The sequence below is a fragment of the Periplaneta americana genome, chromosome 2, assembly GCF_040183065.1.
Source record: "Periplaneta americana isolate PAMFEO1 chromosome 2, P.americana_PAMFEO1_priV1, whole genome shotgun sequence".
Lineage (NCBI taxonomy): Eukaryota > Metazoa > Arthropoda > Insecta > Blattodea > Blattidae > Periplaneta > Periplaneta americana.
The window spans coordinates 38,738,199-38,747,043 of record NC_091118.1 but is presented as its reverse complement, the minus strand read 5'-3'; the positions used below and the strand labels follow the sequence as shown (position 1 = coordinate 38,747,043).

At 36.1% G+C, this 8,845-nt stretch overlaps 1 protein-coding gene across 1 annotated transcript in view; it reads left to right on the top strand.

Moving 5' to 3' along the window:
• The first annotated feature begins 1,216 nt into the window (after positions 1-1,216).
• The window catches only part of LOC138692771 (lazarillo protein-like), a 47,735-nt gene continuing 40,106 nt past the window's right edge, over positions 1,217-8,845 (top strand). The window contains exon 1 of the mRNA XM_069815968.1: positions 1,217-1,387. The gene's annotated coding sequence lies outside the window, so the exon portion shown is untranslated. The remainder of the gene's footprint in view (positions 1,388-8,845) is intronic.

The window sequence follows — 8,845 nt, the reverse complement described above, 5'->3', positions numbered from 1 at the left end:
CGGAACGGGAGTATCAGGGCCGAATGGCAGAGGGAATGTTAGTATATAGAATATCTTTCTTGCAAATCTAGTCTTTCAGGTAAAGCTCCCTGTAAAGCAGATTTGAATAATTTCAAGGGAAAAATTGTTCCGGGGCCGGGTATCGATCCCGGGACCTCTGGTTGAACGTTCGCTCGAAATTATTCAAATCTGCTTTACAGGGAGCTTTACCTGAAAGACTAGATTTGCATAATATATACGTCAGTGTGTACGTTAACAGAAAACCACAATTCCAAGTCACACAGAGATTGTGTGCACTCGATGTGGGTCTCTGGCGTTTCGTCAGCCCACGCGAGTTGTGTGGATATAAAAGGGAAAAGTTGAGACGGTGTCGGGTGGAGTTCCCGGGTAGCTCAGTTGGCAGAGCGCTGGTACGTTCAACCAGAGGTCCCGGCATCGATACCCGGCCCCGGAACAATTTTTCCCTTGAAATTATTCAATAGCTTTCTTGTTTTTAGCAGCATATCCAGCTACCTTAACTACACAAAAATAACAATCGTCTCCATAATTTGTAGGTTCCCTCCATATCATAGGGATACCAAAGGAAAATGATTTCCTTTTTCCATTTTTCTAAATCCTCAACTCTTCAGCACAACTACGACACACTTTATGAGGGCACCAGGATTTGTCCTGGCCTCCTAACTTAATGCCAAAATATTGAAAGTAAGTATTGTTTACAAAAGCTGTTGTATTCTCTCTCTGTTTTACTTGAGCTTCAGAAGCTAAATGGGGTAGGTGTTGATTGGTGTTGCCTTGCATTCTCCTTACAGTCTTACTTTATGACATTTCTTTCTTTGTCCATTTTTTTTTTTTGCATCCAAACCTTCCTCCTTCTCCAAAGATTAAAAAACATACAAAGCTCCGGCACTGTTAAGTTTGGGACTACAACCCTGCATGCAAACTTGCAGTGCAGAAAGTTTACACAAACAATGTTGTAACGATTTGCATAAATTCAACTCTATTTGTAAAAAAGCGCCAATTTTATAACGTAATTGCTCTGGTCAGTTTTTAAACCTGTATACCCAGGGTAAGCAAGTTTATTTTTATGAATGAGCAACTTCTCATTCGACTAGAACTTTTATCATACAACTATTTCCTTTACGTTATGATAAAAAGAGTTTATCTTTCGACAAATAAGCCATAAGAAAAAGAGTTCCTTAACGTATTATTTTGCTGCATTCTATATTTTAATCTGAGTTATGTTGACACCTGAAAGAGAGCTCCAAGTTTCTGTATTTTAAGTGCCTTTACAACTTTGGTTCCAACTTACTTGTCTAAACCATTAAACCTGACGGTTCGAAGCGATCGGCTGCATTTTGAAGAAGCTGCTTTACAATATCGTGTTAAGGTAAGTAGAATTCAAATTAAAATATATATGCATGTTTAAATTTAAATTTAATGTGTTATAAGTAGACTTCGAAGTGAGTTACATTTACTCAGAAACTAAGTGCACACAGAATAATATGAGCCGTTCAGAGCAGAAGTGGTGTAAGTCAAAATTGGGTAATGAGGGTTAAAGTAAAAATTCTGTAAAATACAGCGCAAAGTAGCAATTAATATGTCCTTCGTGCTATCCACTGAGTACTAATAGTTAAAATAAATTGAATATTAATTGCTACTTTGCGCTGTATTTTACAGAATGTTTACTTTAACCCTCATTACCCATTTTTAACTTACACCACTTTTGCTCTGAACGGCTCATATAGTATTTACAAAGCAGCTGTCAAAGTAGTCCCTCTTTTTTATACACGCATCATGTTAATTGGATGGAGCAATATAGACCAAGCAAGGAAAAAATTAAATATCCGTCTGAGAGACAAACATAATATTATGTTGATTAGATTACATTATATTGTCGTCTGTAGAGCATGGAAACTTACAATTTTTCTTAGGCCTATAAAAAGTTATACAGGACAATAGTATTTCAAAGGTATTTTGTAACAATTGTATATCATTATTAATAATAATTACAAAGAAGCGACATAAATACAGTACTTATAAAACATTGGTTACAGAAATAGACTTGTCTGAAAATAATATGATTACTAAGTGTAAAGGAAACAATATTTAGATATAAATTTAGAAAACAATATGTTCTATTTAATATAAACGTAACCTCGTATGAGTAAAACCCATTACCAAGAACCGAAGATAATATTATTATATTTAAAATAAAAATAACTGAAGTATTCTGTTTAGTAAGAATTTAATATTAGTCAGAAGTCAAAATTAAAGTTTCGTATGTAAACTTGATGAGAAAATAGAGCATTAACTTGACGAGAAAATAGAGCAAACTGACAATCAGTGAATTAAAATGAAACACTGGTATCACAGATTTACAAGATCTTATTTAAAATGTACCGTATGTTAAATATAAAATAGTAATGGTAATTTAAATTATGTGTTCTAAATATCTCCTAATATTATTTTGAGAAGATTAACTTCATATGTAGATGAAATTATTGGGGATCATCAGTGTGGTTTTAGGCGTAACAGATCAACTATTGATAATAAATTTTGTATTCGACAGATAATGGAGAAAAAATGGGAGTATAAGGGAACAGTGCATCAGTTATTCATAGATTTCAAAAAGGCATATGACTCGGTTAAGAGAGAAGTTCTATATGATATTCTTATTGAATTTGGTATTCCCAAGAAACTAGTTCGATTAATTAAAATGTGTCTCAGTGAAACGTACAGCAGAGTCCGTATAGGTCACTTTTTTTGTCAGATGCATTTCCAATTCACTGTGGGCTAAAGCAAGGAGATGCACTATCACCTTTACTTTTTAACTTTGCTCTAGAATATACCATTAGGAAACTTCAGGGTAACAGACAGGGTTTGGAATTGAAAGGGTTACATCAGCTTCTTGTCTATGCGGATGACGTGAATACGTTAGGAGAAAATTCACAAACGATTAGGGAAAATACGGGAATTTTACTTGAAGCAAGTAAAGAAATAGGTTTGGAAGTAAATCCCGAAAGGACAAAGTATATGATTATGTCTCGTGACGAGAATATTGTAAGAAATGGAAATATAAAAATTGGAAATTTATCCTTTTAAGAGGTGGCAAAATTCAAATACCTGGGAGCAACAGTAACAAATATAAATGATACTCGGGAGGAAATTAAACACAGAATAAATATGGGAAATGCCTGTTATTATTCGGTTGAGAAGTTTTCATCGTCCAATCTGCTGTCAAAAAACATGAAAGTTAGAATTTATAAAACAGTTATATTACCGGTTGTTCTTTATGGTTGTGAAACTTGGACTCTCACTTCGAGAGAGGAGCATAGGTTAAGGGTGTTTGAGAATAAGGTGCTTAGGAAAATATTTGGGGCTAAGCGAGATGAAGTTACAGGAGAATGGAGAAAGTTACACAACACAGAACTGCACGCATTGTATTCTTCACCTGACATAATTAGGAACATTAAATCCAGACGTTTGAGTTGGGCAGGGCATGTAGCACGTATGGGCGAATCCAGAAATACATATAGATTGTTAGTTGGGAGGCCGAGACGTACAGTAGATGGGAGGATAATATTAAAATGGATTTGAGGGAGGTGGGGTATGATGATAGAGACTGGATTAATCTTGCTCAGGATAGGGACCAATGGCGGGCTTATGTGAGGGAGGCAATGAACCTCCGGGTTCCTTAAAACTCAGTAAGTAAGTAAATATCTATTTCTAATTTGTATTTACAGGTCGTAATTCTTTAATACAGATACCGGTACTTAAGAATCGTGTCATAATTTTTAGTGCATAATTAAGGCTGTATTTTTGCCACCAATTGTGACTCATTTTGCCACCAATTGTGACTCATTTTGCCACCAATTGTGACTCATTTTGCCTTTCAAAATAAAATTACTTGTTTTTACTGTAGGGTTTTTTTGGAAGGAATTTAATAATGTAGCCCTATGTTTAAAAATTTATTTCAATTGAACTTGGTTTCCGACATCGCAATGGCTTCACTCTAGTCCAGCAGTCCCAGCTTCAGTGCTAGTACGTACGAAACCTTCAACCAGACCAGACCAAGTCCAAGCCTGTTCCCCCACCTCCACGCAACACTCCGCTATCAGTTAACCCAGGGATGTCGCTCAGCCCCATGGAGTGTGTCGCGAAATCTTGGAATTGCAATAGTAATATGCGTTACAAGAGCGGTATGTTGACGTTTTCATGTTCGAGGAAGAGATTGAAAAAGCTCAACTACGTTTCGCTTTTTCAATCTCTTCCTCGAACATGAAAACAAACATACCGCTCGTGTATCGTACATTATTTTGTGCGAAGATCGTTTATTACATACCTGAAAGAGGAATTTATAATTAGTTGCAATGAAATCTCCACCTTAGTTTCTGTTCAATGACGGCAACTTTGGAAAACAAATATATCTATCTTCAACATTGTTCCTATAAAATGTTTTCTGTGTTTACTATACTCCAGCAGGCTGTGATATACGTCTGTCTTTCCCCCCCCCCAGTCTATGATGAGTCTGGAATCTTGTTGATTTTTTCACGGCTTCCTTAATGTTACTTGCATTACAAATGCAGTAACTTTTGTGGTGTTGTAGAGTTTACTTAATTTTTTAAAATATTTAAAAACAATAATTAACAGTGCAATTTAGGTGAAATTGCAGTGGTAAGTTTCCAATTTATAATTATTACTATATTGAACGTCTTTAAAAATAATATGTTAAAAGCCTAAAGCAGTAAAATGAATATGACGCTTAAGCGGTAAGAATAGGGAAATTGTTATGTGTGTTACGTTGGGAATACTGAATGTGGTATTTCACACTTACCGGGTATTGGTTGTGTGCGGAAAGCAAGCAAATACGCACGATCTCGCACAAAATAAATTTTATGCCATCCAGAAAGTCTCTTTACAACGCAATTTTTATTTAAAATGAAGTCTTTGATATTGTATATTTTATTTTGAAACGACTTTACCAATGAAACGTGAACATCTGCAACAATGCGCAGCTTAATTTTTCTGTCTGGCGATAATTCGAATGAAAGTGAACACCTATAATATAACAATGCGTAGTAATTTGCTTACTCTTGCCACTTATTAGTAAGAAGACTTTAGAATCGTCAGAACGTATTGGTCAGTTTCAGTGTAAGTTATACGTGCGGACGAGTGAGAGTATTTTATTAAAGGTGCTTTATTTAGATTTTATCTTGGACGAATTTTTAATTCGAAAAAGACAATCTGAATCAAGTTCTGGGTTAGATGACAGCAGTGCTAATTCAAATAATGTGAGCGAAAATTCCCTTCAGGGTTCACAAAAACGTATTGCGTTTCGTAAATATAGTAAGGAACACTTGCAATATGATTTTACGTGGCGTGGAGATGAATATAAACAAAACCCGAGTGTCTTATGTGCGGAAATGTTTTGTGAAAATCAGTCGACGGTGCCGAATGAACTAAAAACATATTTAGAAAGTATTCATTAGGCGTTCCGGCACCTTTTGTTACTTTCTTCATCATGGAACCGAAATGTGTGTGAAATACTATGTTTTATTATAATTTTTCTTTGAATTCCGTTTATACAGTGAAAGTCTTAGTTGGACGAAAAGGAGGTTAAAAACGACAATATTCCCGTACAGTGAACAGTAATCATCCCACCGTCCGCTATAAAATATTCTACACAGAGTTCCACCATTTTTTTCTCCAGAAGAAAAGCACTGGTTGTTTATTGTTATTATTACTATTATTATTATTATTATTATTATTATTATTATTATTAAAAACAAATAAGTGTGTCGCGATATCATAGGCATTCTGTAAAGTATGTCGTCAGTCAATAAAGGTTGGGAACCACTGAGTTAGCCTGTAGGCCTATTTCCCTGGCCGGTGCCTGAACTTCGAAGTCTAGCTATAAGTAGGGACCATAATTTGTCCCAGAAGGGTACAAGATTAAGTATTACTGGAGTTTTTAAGTAGACGACGCACGTGCTATGGCAAGCGAAGTACCTGAATGACGGCTCACGTGATTCTTGTTTCGTAAGTGGGGCAGAACGAAACTTGAACCATTTTAACAATTACACTAAAATTTACAATTTAAATTATTTACACTATGTACAGGAGTGGCAAAAAAACCGGACCGACCCTTGGTTTTTATTGGGTTATTTTACGACGCTGTATCAGCATCTAGGTTATTTAGCTTCTGAATGATATGAAGGTGATAATGCCGGTGAAATGAGTCCGGGGTCCAGCACTGAAAGTTACCCAGCATTTGCTCGTATTGGGTTGAGGGAAAACCCCGGAAAAAACCTCAACCAGGTAACTTTCCCCGACCGGGATTCGAACCCGGGCCACATGGTTTCGCAGCCAGACGCGCTGACCGTTACTCCACAGGTGAGGACCCGACCTTTGTAGTTGATACAAACGAATCCTATGCTGTGTATTGTGTCAAACTGTGGTAATTTCAATATTGATAGTGAAGCCAGAGGTATGTACTGCTATTTAATGTAAAATACGCAGTTATCTTTGCCGAATAGAGGTAGAAATGTAATATTGATGCCAGATGAAAATAAAATTCTCAAAGTTTTTTCGTCTGGTAAGTTTGAGGCACTGAAAGAAACAAAAGACGGTAAGAATCGAACAAATGCAATAAATCTCATTGTTACAATTAATTATACAAGATGGATGTGTTTTGTGACTAGCAAAATTTGGATCTGTGACTCTGAAATCAACTACAAGGTTCGGTCCGGTTTTTTTGCCACTACTGTACACTAGGATACCGACTACTTTCAAAAGTCGATTGTCAGAAAAGCTACTTTTCGTCTCTAGAATATGATATTTCTTCAGATATTACTTTTGTAGAATATTTATTTATATTAATCATTTTTTCTATCCACCTTGTCTTATTGAACACTACATTGTAATTTTTTATTTATTTATTGGGTTATTTTACGATTATTTTACGACGCTGTATCAACATCGAGATTATTTAGCGTCTGAATGAAATGAAGGTGATAATGCCGGTGAAATGAGTCCGGGATCCCACACCGAAAGTTACCCAGAATTTGTTCATATTGAGTTGAGGGAAAACCCCGGAAAAAACCTAACCAGGTAACTTGCCCCGACCGGGATTCGAACCGATACTGCACAGGTGTGGACCATTGTAATTGTTTAATATTTAGAATTACATGTAACTAAACACATCTACACTTTGCTCTTATTATTATTATTATTATTATTATTATTATTATTATTATTATTATTATTATTTATTCCAGTTTCTGTATTGATGTTATTTACATTTTTAGGCCTTAACTCTGACAGTACCAGTAAAATAAATCAAACACATAAATGAACAAATCCATATATTGTGAGTCCCTATTACTACGGCATGGCGCGTCCTCAGGTTGCGGATAGAGGAGACGGCCTCCAGATATGGTGGTTAGCTGCGAATATATTGTATAAGCAGTCGTGGACAGCCGATAAGGGGTGTTCCTCCAGCTTGGGGGTTGGGCGAAGGGCTAACAACCCATCACCGTAAAAAATAGCTTGTCATGAACCCCTACAATAAGCCTCGGAATGGCGGGCTTATGTGAGGGCGGCAATGAACCTTCGGCTTCCTTAAAAGCCATTTGTAAGTAAGTAAGTAAATGAACAAATAATTTAAATTGTAGGAAAGGTCATCGTAGTGTCAATTTTTATCACTAGAATGGATTTTCAACAGTCTCGAGATCTAGTTTTGAATCGTGTATAGAACGTCAACTAAAGCGCACACAAGATGCAAGTGTTTTCTGTGCCACGCGTCAAATATGACTTCACGCCAATATAGTCTATGAACAACTAACTTTATCTCCGTTCGCCCTGGGACAGAATACGTCCCCTAGTTATAAATTTCTTTATTCAAGCAATAACGGATATTCATATTCGATCCCGGCGCTCATTTGTTTTATACTTGTGGTGAACAAGATCAAAGGACAGAGCTTGTTCTCAGGATTCTCCCGTTTCCCTCAACATCAGGGATTTTATTTCACAAATACTCGCCACTATCAGTCAGTGGCGTAGCATGAAATTTTGAGCAGGGAAAGCTAACTCAAGTAGTCTTTCATGCAATATGAGAAAACGTATTACAAAAATACAGTCTTAAAATAAATAGTAGTCAGTTTCAAGTCAGCAGTCGAAGATTGATTGGAACATCGTAAGTAACACCAATAAGACATAACCTCAAATGGTACGTAGTAAAATATGATTTCACGGTTTACATATATCTCTAACAAATAGACACGTATACGTATAACATTAGCTCACTCCCTGTCATATTTAGAGGAATCACAATATTAACGGTCAATAGATACAGTATTACTATCATTACGTAAGTATGCGTCTGTATTTTGAGTATGTCCTTCATTGACAGCAAGGGAGTCGGTCATTTGTTTTTTAAATCACACTTTTGTTCGTAAGTCAGTCTTGATAATACAATTGCCCTAAAAAAATTCAAGTAAACTAGTGTCAGGAACTGTTATTTCGCTCATTATTTATTATATCAGCCACTATGCACACTAACACTTCAACTGAACACAACTGACGAAAAGGGATAACTCGGAAACTACTTATTTTAAATGTTAAAGCTAGCTTCTTGCGAGCCTTGCGACTAGGGTAGTTTAGTTAGAAAGGGATGGAAAATCTGCGGGGTGGATTACACAGAAGAAACCAGTCTGCTTGGAAGCTGGTGTGTGCAGACTTCTTGTTTACTGCTGCATCACAAATCATCCTGAGCTGCCGCATCACAATATTTAACGCGTAAATATAAATTCTATTAAAATTAATAAATAATTTTGTCCATAAACTG